Here is an 18,772-nt window from a genome sequence, read left to right as displayed (position 1 = left end):
TTTTGAGTTTGGAGGGAGGGGGATTTTAAAACCCTCTTCCCATGATGTAATTCGACCTATAAAGTCGATTTTGAAACTTGTAGCACTCAATCTATTAGTGCTTTAGAACGCCTGCTACTTTTTTTACAAATCAATATTTTTTCTGCTCAAGTGTTCCTTGCGTACATACGAATATCATGGTACTAAACTCCCCAAAATTTGAAATAAAAAAAAGACAAAATTTAATTAGCTAGCTCAATTCTTACTTATTCAAAATATTAACAGGGGGCATTGGGCTCTCAAATTCCATATTACAAATATTTAAAAAAGCTTTTAAAATAAAATTTTTGAAAATTTTGATTTTGGAGGGAGGGGGGATTTTAAAACCCTCTTCCCGTGATATAATTCGACCTACAAAGTCGATTTTGAAACTTGTAGCTCTCAATCTATTAGTGCTTTAGAACGCCTGCTACTTTTTTTTACAAATCAATATTTTTTCTGCTCAAAGGTTCCTTCGCGTACATACGAATATCATGGTACTAAACTCCCCAAAATTTGAAATAAAAAAAAATGACAAAATTTAATTAGCTAGCTCAATTCTTACTTATTCAAAATATTAACAGGGAGCATTGGATCTTCAATTCCATAGTATTGAAACACAAAAAAAGTCGACAATTATATGCAAAGCTTTTAAAAGTTATATACCTAAATTACGAAATACTTAAAATCACAGAAAAAAAAGGAAGACCAACCTTTGGGATTCAAACAAAATTCGAACATTAGTGTAAAGAACAAGATATTGAGGAGGGGGGCGACCTTTCATATCTCCTGAAACTAATATGCAAATTCTATTTTAATTTTTCATATACAATGAGCCAAAATCAAAGTGAGCATGCCTCTCTTTTTTTGAATATTTACTAAAGTTGAAATACATGGATCGTTTAATATTTAAAAGAAGGAAGCTTTTTAAATGAGGTAACAACATGGTGAAAAAAAACACAGGGAAGCTAATTCTTCCTTAACTTAACGACGAGACAATTTCTTTTTATTATAATAATGAGAAAATATTACTCACCAGAAATTGCTTAGAATTTTCCATATCTATGTAAATGATCGCAAAAATACCAGTACTGATAGGTTGAATGAACTATTCAAACTGATGAAAAACCTAATTTGAAACCTGAATATATACAAAAAATAATTGAATATATTAACACCGAAACAAGACACGCTGGTTTTATAATACAGGTTTATCACTTAAAAAAAGACATATATATCATGAACTAGAAATCTGCTAAATTGCGTAAATCTCTTTGAAAAGGTGTAATGCCCTGTAGAATAACATTGAAATTGCTATATGTCTCCTATAAATTGCGTAAATCTCTTTGAAAAGGTGTAATGCCCTGTAGAATAACATTGAAATTGCTATACGTCTCCAATCCAGAATTTCATGTGAGGGAGCTTTGAATCTCTTTGAAAGTTAATATAACAGGTCCATAATAACATTTAAATTTCTATATATGCGTCAGAATACAGAAGACCAGGGGAAGGAGTTCTTAATCTCTTTGAAAAGGCATATACAAGGTCCAGAATAACATAGAAATTGCTATACCTGCGTCAGAAGACAGAAGGCCAAGTGAAGTAGTTCTTAATATCTTTTGAAAGGGCAAATAAAAGGTCCATAATAACATATAAATTGCTATATCTGCGTCAGAATCCAGAAGGTCATGTGAGGGAGCTCTTAATCTCTTTGAAAAGGCATATACAAGGTCCAGAATAACATAGAAATTGCTATACCTCCGTCAGAATCCAGAAGGTCATGTGAGGGAGCTCTGAATATCTTTGAAAAGGTGTCAAGCTTCTATTGAATCCAAACTATCATATCTACGGAATCGCCGTTAAACATTCTTCATGATATTAAACCAATAAGGAAGAAAAGAGTAGTGGCTATATGTCTCGTGGAATTCCATAGATACATTCTACTAATAAATTCCCATTTTGTCACATTGCTCTTGCATGTTTTTTGTCAACCAGTTAAAAATACTTATTAAAATCAAGTTTGGGTTGAACGTGCTTGGTGAAATGAGAATTGTTTTAAATTTGTAATAAAAAAAAATTGGTGTGCCGTGGCGTGCCGCCAAGAATTTTTTGGTGCGCCTTGCGGCGCCCCGCCGCCGATACTAAATCACACATTTGCCGCCGTCATGCTGGCGCGGCTTTGGGGACTAGTCTCGAGTGTTTCGTCCCTGATGAAAACGAAGCAATTTGTTCACAGGTCGTCAAGTGGAGCACATAACTGGTGATCCCCAGCGATTTGACTCGGGCTATCAAGAAATGGAAACTAGTAGATCCCTTCAGTCAGAATTCAACTCTAGCTGATACTTCAAATTCGGATGAAGCCGAGGACGATTAAAGCCTTTTAAGTAAGACCTTTTGTTAATTGTGACTACATATTTTTCTTCTTACTTTTCAATTTGTATGATTTGCCTGACCTGAAGACTATTGACACAGTGTTATTTTTTTTTAAAACTAACTATTGTATGTTATATAAGTTTTCTTTTTCTTGGCAGTCCTAGTCCAATTTCAGATGCACTTTTTAATTTACATAACTTTACAACTAAACCAGTAGCCGATTTCATCATTTCCGTTTTTAAGTGACATAGATTGTATTGGTTTTTGATTCCCTTGAATACAAACGAGAGAGAATCCAGAAAAAATCAGTTAAAAAAATCCTAAATTAATTGCTTTAAAATTTTCTAGAATTCTTTGTAAGCAGCCTATCCCTTATTTAAAGACCAGCCCAATTAGTGTTTTAAAATGACAAGTTTCCTCTTAAAAATGCAAAATTGAAGGGTTTAGATTTAAAGCCTAAAAACAGAAACTGGGGGATAAATTTCAAAAGCCGTAACTTTCAAACACACCTTAGATTCTGAGCACTCCATCGCCTGAATTGCTTCGTGAATATAAGTTGTAACTGTTTTTCTTCGTTGATCACTTTTTAATTTTTCAATATATCTGAATTTTAGGACCTGAAGGCCATTGATAAATTTAAAGCCGGGCTTTATCAGCAGGATTTCCAGGATCCAAGATTCCAGACTATTGTTTGACGTCTTGGATACACCTTATCTGGAATATGACGCCTATCCAGTAGTACATCCAAATAATAAAAAAAAATGATTTTTGAACTTATAGGTTTCTGGAATATTCAATCATACAATGAAAACGAAAGAAAAAAGAAAAAAAGGTTCTGTAAATCCTTTCGATTATCCTCCTATAGTAAAAATCGAAGTTTGATGGTCCAAAATTTTTTTTGAGTATTTAGTAAAACAGATGCAATTTAGTAAATATTTCCTCTCAGATTTAGTAAATTCTTCCAGGCCAGGGTGGCAACCCTGGTCATGAACTTCTTTCTTTTAGCAGATAGCTACAAAAGTGAAGAGGACGCTATTAAGTTTTTTTTTTCAGGAGAAATGTATTTTGCATAACCCTCGAAGTGTGCCAATGGCCACGAAATGACTCTAAACGAAAATTTGTTGAAGTGGGTTTGCTCAAAACGTGAGTGCCGTGAAAATAAAGTGAGTGCCGTGAGACACGGGATTCGTGTTAACACTTTTTTCACCGGTTCAAAACTCCCATTCCGTAAAATTTTGCTTTTCATTTACTGTTGGTCGAGGAAACTAACAACAATACAGTTTTGTGAACAAGAACTAGAAATCAACCATAACACCACTGTTTATTGGAGTAACTATATGCAGGAAGTTTATGCCGACAATTTGCTACACAATCTTATTCAAATTGGAGGACTAAACCCAGTGTTTTCGCTTCTCTCGATTTTTCGGGAGATCTGCCAAATTTCTAATCCATCTCCCGACAAAAAAAGGTGATACAGAATCTCCTAAAAATCTCCAGAAAACTTAATCCCCTGAAAGTTTTACTTCGTGGTCATTCTTTTTTTTTTACCTGGGCGTTATCTGTGGTCTTTTAGGGATTTTTCCTAACGTCCCAGGCAATTGAGGCAGCGCGATTGGAATTTTTTGGCATATGTATTAACATTGACCATTATCCATTCCAAAGTGGTTGCAATGAATTTCTGTTTTTGATCATTTAAACACCTTCAAAGTTTGTAATTAACTAATTATTTTCAATTCATAAACTAACCACAGATCTCGGCTTGCACCAAGAAGATGGGAACTAGCAATATGTGGGTCCAGCTGATTCAGTAGGTTCAAAATTATCCAAAGTCACTACACATTTAAAAGAATATGACAAAAATTTGACTTTGTCCGCAATTGCTTTGTAGAACTGACGGGGTTTGCATCAAATGACAGGGTACAGAGTACAAGGTACAGAGACCAAAATCGCAGCATTTTGATATCAACTTAGCATTTTTACTGGGTGGAAAAGTTAGTCCCATTCCTGGAAAATATGCAACATAAGAATGTTACTGATAAAGTAAGATTGGGTAAGCCGATACTGACAAATATAGTCCACTAGGACCTGTCAGTGTATTATAAAACATAAAACCGCGAAGAAATGATGAAAACGAGGACAATTAACATTCCAGTGACAAAATATAAATTAGCTTTATTGAACCCGAAAAAGCTTAGTCACTAAACCCACCCATCCTTGGTCCATATTTAAGACTCTACTCATTGCCAGGGTGGTAGAAAAGTGCCATTGACAAAGAGTGGTGGGAACATTTCGATAGTGTTAATGATGACGAAACAGTGACTGTGACAGCCATGGATTGCTGGAAATGGGCTTTGAGTGCGAGGGACCTCCGTGGAATCCAAATTTAGCAAAGTTTGTACAATACTTGTGCTCCTTGCCATTGTCGAACGCAGCTTCAGAAAGACTGATCAGCTTACTCAAGGAAGTAAAGGCAGACAGAAGGAATCGTTTGGCAATAGTAACTGGCTTCCACAATTCAGACGAAACTTGGAATAAAACGAGCCGGAGTTGCAACATTGACACACTGACAGTTGACCAGCCCCTCAGAAAGAGGCTTAAAGGGTCAGTAGTGTTTGCTAGCACAGCTGAATTACTGCCTGATAAGAATGGGCTGCTCACATAAAAAGCCATGAGATAGACACACGTCATAAATATAATGCGGTATCTGAAAGTTTTGCTATTTTTATAATTTTTTTCAGTTATATGAATAATAATGAGCTGTGACTTAGCGTTTTCTCTTTATCAATTGTTAATTACTCTGGGGATGGTGGTAAAAAAGATTATTCACTTAACTCAGACTCAATGGTCAAAGGCCTGGCGTCCGTAATTCATCCAGATTTTCTGTCCCCGTCCTGAACTTAGCAGGCTGCCATGTGCAGCCTGAAAGGGCGAGAAAAGGCAGGGGTAGATGAAAAAAATGTATTAATTTAGCTGCTTTAGAGTATGAATGAAATATGACGGTACTTTCGCATTACCAAGGCCTCTCGGCTTAATCATAGGGAGCGCGCTAGCGCTGCCTAAGTAAAGAATGATGTGGGCACAATGTGTTTTTTCTCCATGCCTGGGCACTTCGTATCGAAAAGTTGTCGTAGAAACATCGAATAGGGTTCATTCGATTTGAAATTGGAGTGGCTAGTGCCCTTTTTAAATAGTCAAAAGTGATGTGAGGGCAACTAGCCCCCCCACACCCATAATTCCCCCAAACACATCCAATCAAAATTTTTAGATAGCCATTTTGTTCTTTGTAGTTGACTTCAAGATAGAAAATATGTTTTGAGGAGGACACTCCCCAACGACCCTCAGGGCAAGGGTTTTAAATTATGCCCTTGGGACTAACAAGGGTTTTTATAGAAGGCGTTGCAGTAGAAAAAAAAGCACATTCGAATGGAAATTCGAAGGGCTATTGGTCTTTTTAACAGTCGAAAATGATCGGAGGGCCACTAACCCCCCCCCCCCCCAAACACCCATCATTTCCCCAAACACATCCAATAAAAACTTTGAGGTAGCCATTTTGGCTTAATTGATTTCCAAATAGAAAACATGTTTTTGAGGAGGACAATCCCCCAGAGCTCTCAGGGCAAGGGTTTTATGTTATACCCTAGGGGCATATAAGGTTTTTATAGAAGGTATTTTCGTAAAAGCTTCAAAACAGGCTCATTCAATTGGAAATTAAAAGGGCTAGTGCCCTTTTTGCTTGTCGAAAGTGATTGGAGGGCAACTAGCCCATCCCCACCCACCATTTCCCCAAACATATCCAATAAAAGTTTTGAGATAGCCATTTTGTTCAGGGTAGTTCATTTCCAGATAGAAAATAGGTTTTTTGGGGCTATATACTGTTTTGTAGAAGCCGTTGTTGTAGAAACTTCAAAAGCGGCTCATTCGATAGGAAATTCAAAGGTATAGTGCCCTTTTCAATAGTTGAAAGTGATTGGAGGGTAACTACCCCCCCCCTTGCCCATCATTCTCCCAAAGACATCCAATCAAAATTTTTAGATAGTCATTTTATTCAACCTAGTTGAAAGTTTTGGAAACTAGGTCCTTAAGGATGGCAACCCCTCCCCCCACATCCCTTACGGCAAGGGTTGTAAGTTATGCCCCGGGGGCATATACAGTTTTTATTGAAAGTTTTGTCGTAGAAACTGGGCTCAAAAAAGGGCTCATTCAATTGGAAATTCAAAGGGCTTGTGCATTTTTTAATAGTTGAAAGTGATTGGATAGCGACTAACGCCCCTCTCATGCCCACCATTTTCTCAAGCAAATCAAAATAAAATTTTTGAGTCATCCATTTTGTTCAACTTAGTTGAAAGTTCTGGAAATTTTATCTTTTAGGATGATGACCCACTCAGAGCCCTAAGTGCAAGGGTTGTAAGTTATGCCCTGGGGTATATAAAGTTTTTTATTGAAAGCTTTGTCGTAGAAACTTCAAAATTGCTCATACAATTTGAAATTGAAAGGGCTAGTTTCTTTTTTAATAGTTGAAAGTCATTGGATAGTGACTAACGCCCCTCTCACGCCCACCATTTTCCAAAACATATCTAATCAAAATTTTGGGATATCCATTTTGTTCAACGTAGTAGAATGTTCTGAAAATTCGATCTCTTAGGAAGATAGCCCCCTCAGAGCCCTAAGTGCAAGGGTTGTAAGTTATGCCCTGGGGCGTATAAGAGTATATAGAAAGTTGTTGCATAAATCATAGGCAGCGCGATCGCACTGTCTAAGTAAAAAACGGCGACACTCGAGAATGAGACAAGAAACTGGGACGAAGTAAAGAGGAGGAAACTCCCCACTTCGCTCAGGGCAAGGGTTAAGTTATAAGGACTTTGGGGGCATATAAGAACGATGTTGACACAATGTATTATTTATTAATTTTTTCCTTTAGAGCAGGGCACTTCGTATCGAGGAAGTTGTCGTAGAAACTTCGAAAAGCATTTATTCAATTGGAAATTGGAGAGGCTTGTGCCCTTTTTAATATTCGAAAGTGATTGAAGGGGACTAACACCCCTTCCAAACCCACCATTTCATAGGCAGCAATATCTTGCTGCTTAAGTAAAGAACGTTGTGGGGACAATGCATTATGTATTTTTTCTTTTTTCTTCTTCTTCTCCATACCCGCGCACCATGTATCGAAGGAGTTGTCGTAGAAACTTCGAAATGGGCTCATTCAATTTTAAATTGGAGTAAATAGTGCCCTTTTTAATAGTCGAAAGGGATTGAAGGGCAACAAGCCCCCCCCCCCGCACCCATCATTCTCCTTTGCCCTGAGGATTGTGGGGGAATATCCTCCTCAAAAACATATTTTCTATCTGTAAATGAACTCCGCTGAACAAAATGGCTATCTCAAAATTTTTATTAGATATGTTTGGGGAAATGATGGGCTTGGGGGGGTCTAGTTGCCCTCCAATCACTTTAGACTATTAAAAAGGGCACTAGCCCTTTTAATTTCCAATCGACTGAGCCTGTTTTGCAGTTTTTATGACAATGCCTTCTATAAAAACCTTATATGCCCCCATTGGATAACTTAAAAACCTTCCCTGAGGACTCTGGAGAAGTGTCCTCCTCAAAAACATGTTTTCTATTTTGAAATCAAATATGTTGAACAAAATTGCTATCTCAAATTTTTTTACTGGATGTGTTTGGGGAAATGATGGGTGTGGGGGGGGGGGCTAGTTGCCCTCCAACTACTTTTGACTATTAAAAAGGGCACTAGCCCTTTGAATTTCCAAACAAATGTGCCTTTTTTTAATTTTCGATTACAACGCCTCCTATAAAAACCCTTGTATGTCCCCAGGGCATAACTTAAAATCCTTGCCCTGAGGGTCCTTGGGGAGTCTCCTCCTCAAAATATATTTTCTATCTGGATATCAACTACGCTGAACAAAATGGCTATCTCAAAATTCGGCAGATCTCCCGAAAAATCAGCCCGGGATTGAGACGATTCTTTGTCCTCAGACGCTGAGACGCTATTAAGATATTATTTTTTCAAAAAGAAGCTTTCGCTACATAAATGAATTTAGCATCATTACGATAAATTGTAAATGGTGCAAACTGGTTGGGGCAAATCTCGAGAATTTTATTAGGGGGAAGGGGCTTGGGATAAATAATATTTTTCTCCTCATTATTGGGGGGACAACTGCCACCCCTAAATGACGTCCATGCAGCCTGGTGCACTAAATCTAAAGGAAATTAGACATTCTTTTTGAATAAGGGGCGAGGGGCTCCGGATCAATCTTTCTTTATCCACAAACGATGAATACAGGCACACATTATTTTTTTTAGTGGGGGTTAAATTGTAAAAAAAAAAACGGTGGGTCTCGTACTGGATAATCTGAATAAGAAGTGCATAGAATTCCAAAAAATCTATGACTATCGGAGGGGGCCCTTTATACATTCTGGGCTACAAAGATACTAGTTTCGTTGATTCCTGTCGTCAAACGAACATGTTTTCTATTTAGCATTGTTACAAGTATTGTAAATAGCTTGGACATGTGCACTGAGCCTAAGGATGAAAGGGAACTGGCATTTTTTCTACATGCGGGGGAATTCGGATCTTTTTTTTGTCCAACCAGGCGCGTACACAGGATTTATTTTGGCAGCGTTGTTGAATTTGACTTATTTTAATTTCTGTTTCTTAGGGTTTCATTTATTTATTGATACTTTTTTTGGTAGTTATATGCTCGGTAGTTGTATGCTCGGCAGATTATTTGATTTCGTCAAAGAATTTCCAGAAGTTCAAACTTCGTTGAACTAAATGGCCATATTAGAATGTGGATCAGAAATATTTGGGGAAATGGTGGGTGTTGGGGGATGGGGCAATTCTTGCTCTGATTGCTTTCGATTATTAAAAAGGGCAATAGCTTTCTCAATTTCGAATTGAAACAGCTTGATAGGAAGTGTTTAGGGAAATGATGGGTATGGGGGCCATTCACCCTCCTATTGCTTTTGACTATTAATAAGGGCACTAGCCCTGTCAATTCCCAATTGAATGAGTCCTTTTTGAAGCTTCTACAACAAAACTTTCTATAAAAAATATGATCTTCCCCCAGGGCATAATTTACAACCCTTGCCCTGAAGACTTTGGAGGGAGCGTCATCCTCAAAGACATATTTTCCGGACCTTCTATCTACGTTGAAGAAAATGACTGTCTTAAAATTTTGATTGGAAGTACTTGGGGAAATGATTGGCATGAGAGGGGGGTTAGTTGCCGTCCAATAACTTTCGACTATTAAAAAGGCCCATAGCCCTTTCAGTTTTTGATTGAATGAGCACTTTTTGACGTTCCTACGACACTGCTTTATATACATATCTTATATACCCCCAGGTGGTAACTTAAAACCCTTGCCCTGAGGACTGTGGGGGAATTGTCATTCTCAAAGACTGAATTTTCAAAACTTGCAACTACGTTGAACAAAATAGTTATTTCAAAATAGCCGATTGGATGTGTTTGGGGAATTGGTGGGCGTGAGATTGGTGAGAGAGGGGTTAGTTGCTCTCCAATCAATTTCGACTATTAAAACGGGCATTAGCCATTTCAATTTTCAATCGAATGAGCCCATTTTGAAGTTTCTACGCAAAACTTTCTAAAAAAACCTTATATGCCCCCAGGGCATAGCTTACAATCCTCGCCCTGAGCATCCTAGGGGGGGGGGGGGTAATCCTCAAAGAAAAAATTTAAAAAATTTTAAAAAACGTCAAATAAAATGACTATCTCAAAATCTTGATTGGATGTGTTTGGGAAAATGGTGGGCGTGGAAGGGTTGTTAGTTGCCTTCCAATCACTTTCGGCTATTAAAAATGGCACAAACACTTCCAATTTTCAAGCAAATGAGCCCTTTTCAGATTTTCTACGATTACTTCTTCGATACTAATTGCCCTGGTCTAAAAGAAAAAAAAAACTTAAAATAAATAAATAATACATTCTGTCAACATCGTTCTTTACTTAGGCAGCGGTATTGCACTGCCCACAATTAAAGAAATACGTTTCGAAAATGGTTGGTTCTTCGAGCTAATAAATGTTATATAATAATAATAATAATTTATTATAAGCTGAAAAAACAGGCTATACAGCACAGTATTCTTAAATACACTTCACAAGAAAAATAGCATAAATATCAAGTTTCACTCATTGATGTCAACGCTTAATTTACATATTTACACAAGTGCCTGATTGTCCTTTTAACAGTCGTTTTCAGGATACCCATGAACATCAAGTTAACACGCTCAAAAAACATTACCCATAATAGAGAAAGTTGCTGGCACTCGGTGAAAATATGGGCCACATCCTCAATAACTAGGTTACATCTGGGGCAAGAGTAATCTGCATGTGCATCCGGGGCCACTTTTTTTCTTTCAAATAATCTTTTTCTATTTTTTAGTGACAGGCAATTCGCTCTGATCCGAAACGAAGTTCTCAATGTCTCCCAGGGTAATCCTAGTTTAAAATAATATTCAAATCCAAATATCTTTTTTTACTTGGGAATAAAACTTCAATGTTTCATATGTTATAACTGCCTGGATCCACTTATATTATATATGCTTTATTTCCCATGTCCAGCGTTGACATACCTTTTTTTTCTCTCTCTCTCTCTCTCCGGTTATTTTTTTGATTTTCCCATGTAACTTAACACCATCTAAACTTAATTTGCCTGAAGTTAAGCCTCAATTGAATATTTTTATATATGCCAATGCTTTTAGATAAGATTTCGGCTAGTTTGTAAATTTTAAGAAAAAACTTGCAAACCTGAAAGTAATTTTAAATATTATGTTTACTACATGAGCAGGGAGATACACACAGTCATATACACAAACATAGGATATATTGAAAGTGTTTTTTTTTTAATTTCTGGCATCGAGTTTTTTTATGTTTAGTTAATAATGATTCGAGTTTGGAATGGCTTGTAGATTTTGAAAGAAAACTGTTCTTTGTTTCAGAGATCAAATTTAACAATCCATATCTCCTAGCTAAGTTCAGAGAAAACAAAGGATAGAAACATAGTTTTTTTTAGTTTTGGAATTGGCTTCTTTGTTTGCTTTTGGCTTGTTTTGGCTATGCTTTACATTTAGTTTTAAGTTTTGATGTTGCTTCTTACTTTCAGTTGAAAAACTTGTTTTTTTTATGTTTGATTTCTGATCTTTCCTTTAAATAATGCTGGGATATCTGACGCCCCTTCCATATCAGTGTCCCTTCCCTCATGAAAACTTCCTTCATGGAAAGATCCTCTCACATAACCCCCGACACCCCCTCCACTTTTGATGGTTAGGACTAAACTTAATAAAACATTTATTTGAAATCAGTATTAAAGTCTGATTCTTTTGATGTATCTATTGGTATCAAAATCCCGTTTTCTAGAGTTTTGGTTACCATTGAGCCGCGTCGCACCTTAATTACAGTTCGCTACCAGGAACTGTTTGATATCCACTATCACTCAAGAAGTGAAGTTAGGTTGATCCTAATTAAATATACCTAAGAATGATAAAAAATATAATACCCTGCTCTGTGAGTGACGTCACGAAATGAATATAGTTTGATTAATTCTAAACTCTGTGGGCTGTGATCGGAGGAAAATGTTTGCAAAATAACAGAGGTTTATTGAGGATATACATTACTGTCTGAAGGAATAGTTGCTGTCACCAGTTGATGTGCAGAAGGAATGTTTGGATCTTGAATTCAATTGAAGGCGGATTAAGGTGTTTGCCGTGCCTATCGGCTAAGATTACCGCACGCTTACACCAACGAGGGTAAAGATTTGGTGCTTTTTCCGGTAAGACAGTTTTACTTATACAGTTCTGTTATTATTTCTAACATCAAAATGGTTAGGAAAAAGAATAAGATAATTCGTCAGGATGAGGATTTATTAAGTGAGAATATGACGACAATCACCCCCAATACGTCTGAAATTAATCTGGAGTCAGCAAAAACTCTGGCTTCATTACCGACCTTGTCAGAGGATTTTTCGAAAATGATGGATATTTTGCGAGATACTCCTGGCTCTGTCCAATCGATCGATCAGCGATTTACTACACTAGAAAATAAAATACAACCAATAGAATCGGAGGAAATGGCTTTACGGACAGAAACTTTCGGGGTCGAGTTCACGTATGACTGCTGTGGGAAATGAAGTTTCTATGTTGAAAACTCAAGTGGTTAACCTGCAAACGGAAGTGAAGTACTAAAAAGAAAAGACTTTGCATATGTCTGGTAGGATTATGGCTACAGAGTATCAGCCGACAGAAAATAATGTGATAGTTTGGAACTCAGTTTGTGAAGACGAGGATCAGGCTAAAGGAATGTTTCCTGAGTTATGTACAGACGGTTTGGCTTTACCAGTGATACCACAGTTTTCGGTTATTGAGATTATAAAGGACAAGAGATATTTCAAGGTTAATGTAAGCAGCCGTGCGAATAAGATCGAAATACTCAATAATGGAAAAAAGCTTAAGGGAAAAATGATGCGAAACAAGCAAAATATTTATGTGAGCGATGATGCCTCACTTTCGGTGAGGGAGAGAAGGAAAAGACTGTATTAACAAAAATCGTGTTTTAGTTCCATCGGTATTACGTCATGGGTATCTAAAACAGTGCCACCGTATCTCCAGTTTGAACGACCGGGTGGTTGAAAAGTAAAGTTTACTTGCAATGAGCCGATTGATGAATTAGCATATGGACTTCTCTCCTCTGTAGCTCCCGGGAGCCCTAAGGAATTCTTGATTTGAAATTTTGTTTTATGTTTTTTTTTGGTTTTGTATGTGTTTGGCTGTTAGAAAAATTATGAAAGTTTAGCTTATGAAAAGAAAAAATGTTTTGTTGTTTTTTTGTTCGTTTATTTGAGAGTAAAGATTTTGTTATTTTAGTTCCAACGATAAATAAGAGTATGTGGTAGTAGGCTCCTGTGTTGTTGAATGGATACGCTTATTATTGTGGCGGAATTTTGTTGTGTGTTAATTTGTTTTTCTTTTTCTTTTAGTTTTCTGTTCCATTTTTCTGTAATCTTTTTTTTTTAATCTTTTTTCTTTTTTCAGGTTTATTTTCTTTTTACGGCCGGCCTGTCATCAAGTTGGTGTGAACCAGGAAAAGTAATTGGTAAAATAGTAGTTTTGTTTCGCCGTTCTCTCGCTACCCCTTCGATGAATGGTTATTACTCTAGTTGTTGATTTGCAAAAATTGAGATGACTTGAGAGAGATTCGCTATATTTTCAGGATTTACAATGTGGTATTCTCCATAGGGATCTAGATCAAGATTTTTGTGACATACCCCCTAAAACATATTATAAATGCCTTATTGAAATTAATGATGTGTTGTCAGGACCCAGTGGACTGAATTTGTTGTCGTAGAATTGTCAAGGTCTAGATAGCTCATTGGATTATTGAAAGGAATTGTGTCTGTTTTCGAAATTAGATGTGATTGCTCTGACAGAAACATGGTTGAGAGATCATACGACAAGTTTATTACATATAGGTGGGTATCGACTTCATTTTCAGAATAGAGAAAAAAGACAACATGGTGGACTGGCAGTTTATGTTAGGAATAGTCTCGATATTAAGATGAGGAATGAAAAGCGTGTAAATAAAGAAATGGTATTTGAAAGTGTGGTATTAGAATTGTGTAAATAAGAGACAGAAACTTTTTGTGGTTGTAGTGTACCGCCCACCGTCAGGTTCTACTGAGGAATTCTCGGAGCTCCTAGAAAAGTAACTGGATGAGCTTGCTGATGATAATAAACTTCTTTCGTGTGTGGTGATTTTAATCTGGACCTAAATAGAGTGAGTGCTAATCATAAGATTTGTGAATTTTTGAATGTGATTTTTTGTTATGGTGTGTTTCCTGTGGTGAATATTTGTACTCGGGTAACTGCTAACTCTGAGTCCCTTCTTGATAATATTTTTTGTGATATTAAGTATGATTCAGTTTCGGTTGTGATTAATGATGTTTCTGATCACTTTGGTGTTTTGCTGTTTGTGAATAATTTTTGCGAACCGAAGAGTAAGAATTAAAAAACATATAATGATCGATTGAGAATTGATGGAGATGTTTTGGTTCAGTTTAAAAATGAATTAGAAAAATGCAAGTTTCTGTTTTTTGAAGATAGTGAACTTGATGTAAATATGAGATTTTGTTTATGGTATGGTAAAGTGAATGAAATATTGGATTCATGTGTGTCAGTTCAAACCGAGACACCAGTTAAACTTTGGATTTCTATAGTACTGATGGCTGCGATAATGAAAAGAAGGTGGTTATTAAAGTATTCTAATACACCACCATATGCCGAAGAGAGGTATAGAAAATATAATAACGAGTTGAATAAGCTACTTCAAAAAGTTATAATAGAATATTTTAGAGAAGAATCTAAAAAGTCGGAATGAAATCCTGCGAAGACCTGGAAACCAATCAACTCGGTAATCCGCCTAATCCAGAGTTATGTCGCTAGAGTTTGTACCTCTTCGCCGGAGGAAGTACCTGATCAGATATTTGACCATATTGCAAATATTGGAAAAAATATGGCAGGTACAGGATCCTCCTCTTCTGTAGAAGAGTTTATTTGTTCAGTTTTTACCTATGGCTTGTGATTTTTCTGCTTTTTTGCATCCGATTAATATTGAGGAGCTCCGAAATGTAGTTTGGAGCATGAATAGTAATAGTGCAGGTAGTGATCATTTTTCCCTGAAAGTTTTGAAGCATGTATTTCCGGTTGTATCAGAGCATTTGGTGTACCTATGTGATCAGTGTTTGAAATGGGGTATTTTTCCAGATTGCTTTAAGTCGGCTAAAGTTATTCCGTTATTTAAAGGTGGTGGTAAGAATTCTTTCCATGATTATGGACCTATATCTCTTCTCCCAGTGTTAAGTAGAGTGTTTGAAAAGATGATAAATGCTAGAATGGTTGAGTTTCTAGAACCGCGGAGACTTTTAAGTCCAACCCAGTTTGGATTCCAAAGAGGAATGTCGACGGATCAGGCCGTTCTGTTTTTGGTGACGTTCGCAAATGATGCCCTGGATACTGGTTGGAAAGCGGCTTCAGTTTTCCTCGATAATGTGAAGGCCTCTGATTCGGTTGATCATGTAATTCTGCTTGCGAAACTTAATAATTGTGGATTTCTTGGTGTGTTCTTGGACCTTTTAAGATATTTCCTTCATAATCGTTCTTTATATGTGAGTGTTGGAGGTGCCGTATCGGGTGCAAAAAAAATTGAATATGGTGTGCCACAACGGTCTGTGCTTGGGCCTACACTCTTTTTAATCTTCATTAATGATTTGTGTGAAGCTGTGGGGGGTTTGTCGTTTGACCTTAATTTTCTCGTTAGTGAAACATAAAGTTAATTATTGCGCTATTTTCGGATGATGCACATTTTACATTGGCAGCGAAGACGGAACTAAAACTCATGGACAAGCTAATTACGGGTATGAACCAATTTGGGAAATGGCCTAGAGGTAACAAACTGAGGTTAAAGAACAATAAATCACAGTTTCTAGTTTACGGAAGAAACCCCAATTACTATCCATGGATTAAAGAGCTTAGATTTGTTGATACTTCAATCTAGCGACTAAAGACTGTGAAGTACCTTTTTGTCCTGATAGATGAGTGTTTATGTTATAAACCCCATGTAGAGTTGTTAAGTAGTAAGATTGCAAGGAATATTGGGATTATGAGAAAGCTGAAGAAATTTTTCCCCTATGATGTAATAAGCTCTTTGTATTTTTCTACTGATCACCCGTACCTTTTGTACTGTAATGTCGTTTGGTCGAGTACTTTCCCGACACATCTACTTTCACTTCTTGCGATGCAGAGCTCGGCTATGAGAGGGCTTTGTGGTCATAAAAAAGGTGCATCTATGAGAAGGAGATATGTTGAACGACATATTTTGCCTTTACACAGAGTTTATAAATTTTATTCAGCTTTGTTTTTGTTTAAGTATGAGCGTGGATTATTGCCACAATGTTTCGGTCAAATGTTCATGGCTAGATGTAATGTCTATGAATACTCAACCAGAACATCATCCAAGATAAGACGACCCCAGGCTTCAACTCAAATATCATTCTTCTCTATCCGTTATGAGGGACCAGGGTTTTATAATAGTTTACTAAATGAATTATTAGTTGAAGAAAATATTGCTAGTTTTAGGAGTAGGTTAAAATCTCTGTGTTTTGGTGAGTATAATATTTCTTAGCGATTTTCTCTTGAGGGGTCTCTCAGTTATATTTTGGTTATTTTTATTGTGGTTGTGTGAGGGTGGTAGTGAGAGAAGGGTGGTAATTAGTTATGGCTTGTTTTTTCATTTTAGGGGTTGCACTACGTTGGAAGAGGTTGTGCAGTGCTTTTTTTTCTCTCTCTTTTCTTTTTTTATTTATTTATTGTTTTACGCTGTTGATAGGGATGTATATATCAGGGTTTGTTTTGAAGGGTGTATAGCTTAAACAAGTTGAACAAATAGCAAAAAAAAACTCAATGCCAGAATTAAAAAAAAAACATTTTCAATATATTTTTTGCTTGTGTATATGACTGTGTGCTTAAACAAATATCCCTACTTGTGTAGGGAACATACTTAAATAGGTGACTGTACCCTGGTAAGGTATGTAGGTGCGGAACTGCACATATATTCATGCCTCACGCTTGTGTAATTCCATGTAACCGCGAAACCTTATACAAGGTAACTACTCACGCCTCTTGACTCTCCGCATGTAGACCCCTTTTGTCCCCAACCCCCAATAAAATGCTGGAACTACGTCCCTGTCGCCTCCTATTCCTTCTAAAGGCTTAAGTGTCATTTGTGCTTTACTTAAAACGGTTTGTATTGCAAACTTATGTTTTCATTTGTTACAATGTCAACCTCCTCTTTTATGCCTCTTTTATGAACCCATCACTTGATCTGTTTTTGTGCAATTCCAAAATATACTAATTGTTCTGCTCACAAATTGACCTTCTGCCTTTAATAGTCCCATTCATTGTCCAAGAAATAAACTAATGTAAAATAGTAAAAGGAAACAGTAAAACAGCTAGACACTTACTGCATAATATGCAGAATGTTTTATTAATCAGACTATTATATTTTCTTCCATTGTTAGGTGTGTACATTTTTTTAATCGTTTCTACTGAAATTTTTGCAAATTATGCACTATCATATACAATGATAGATTTCGGATGAAAAAGATAACTGGTTTAATATTTTATACTTTTGCAGGTACTTGTGTAGAATCTGGTAAGCACATAAAGAGAAATGCATATAGAATTTCTAAGATGCTATTCAAAACTGGGTTTCTGCTAGCTAGTGAGTTGTTGTTTACTTTGTGGAAACAATTTAATCTTTAGGTTTTTGGGGTTGAAGGAGCAATAAAAGGTACCTAGGTTTGGTTATGTATTAATTTATGCTATGCTCTACCCCCTCTCCCCTAATGTGCAAATATACAGCCCAAATTGGTTTCTAAACTATTATATTTTCATCCTATTTTATTTCATTAGCATTAACCAAACTCCACATTTTGCATTTTTACTAGATTCCATGCAAGTAGGGAGACCACCCATAACTGGGACAAAAAATCTTCTTTTGGATATTACTTGAGTCCTGATGAAGCTATAAAAAGCTTCAAAAGCCAACCCATAGCCTGAACGTTCTAGTTTCTTCAGAAATGTTTCCCAATTTTTAGTGCTCTTCCTTTTTTTTAAAACTGGCAAAAGTCTAGTGTCAGTCATTTTGTCCCATTTATCACAATATCCTCCATAACTGGGACATAATGATGGGGTAAATTGGGACATAATGTTATCTCAAGTGTAGGCAAATATTTTCTTACTTTTTTACTGAACTTTCAAATATAAATGTATAAAAGTAAGCAATATTCAAAAACGTCATAGAACTTTGGCAATATTCAGTCAGACAATATTCTTAAAAGGCATTACTGAAAGACTCTTTTGGTGGATCTATGGAAAAGATTCACTCAAATGTTCATGAAAAAAAATTGCTTGGAACCTCTGCATGTTCCTCCTGATGCAATCTGGTTATGTATATAAACTATGAGCTTAAACTATAAACTTTGTGTATATGACTGTGTGCTGTATCTCCGTGCTTATGTAGTAAACACGAGATTTAAAATTTCTTTCAGGTTTGCAAGTTTTTTTCTTAAAATTTACCCACAAGCCGAAATCTTATTTAAAAGCATAGGCATATTTAAAAATATTCAATTGAGGCTTAACTTCAGACAAATTAAGTTAGATGGCGTTAAGTTACATGGGAAAATAAAAAGAGTATCCAGAGAGAGAAAAAAAAGGTATGTAAACGCTGGACATGGGACATGAAGCATATATAATATAAACGGATCCAGGCAGTTAATACATCTGAAACATTGAAGTTTTATTC

The 18,772-nt window shown here is 36.4% G+C and overlaps 1 long non-coding RNA gene across 1 annotated transcript in view; it reads left to right on the top strand.

The window, feature by feature from the left end:
* The window catches only part of LOC148950482 (uncharacterized), a 53,396-nt gene extending 34,869 nt beyond the window's left edge, over positions 1 to 18,527 (top strand). The window contains exons 2-3 of the long non-coding RNA XR_016141981.1: positions 13,447 to 13,507; positions 17,603 to 18,527. This is a non-coding gene — a long non-coding RNA (uncharacterized LOC148950482). The remainder of the gene's footprint in view (positions 1 to 13,446; positions 13,508 to 17,602) is intronic.
* The last annotated feature ends 245 nt before the right edge of the window (positions 18,528 to 18,772 follow it).

This window comes from Artemia sp. Qi Xiang Cuo, chromosome 7 (assembly GCF_049724085.1).
Source record: "Artemia sp. Qi Xiang Cuo chromosome 7, ASM4972408v1, whole genome shotgun sequence".
Classification (NCBI taxonomy): domain Eukaryota; kingdom Metazoa; phylum Arthropoda; class Branchiopoda; order Anostraca; family Artemiidae; genus Artemia; species Artemia sp. Qi Xiang Cuo.
This window is presented reverse-complemented; position numbering and strand designations above follow the sequence as displayed.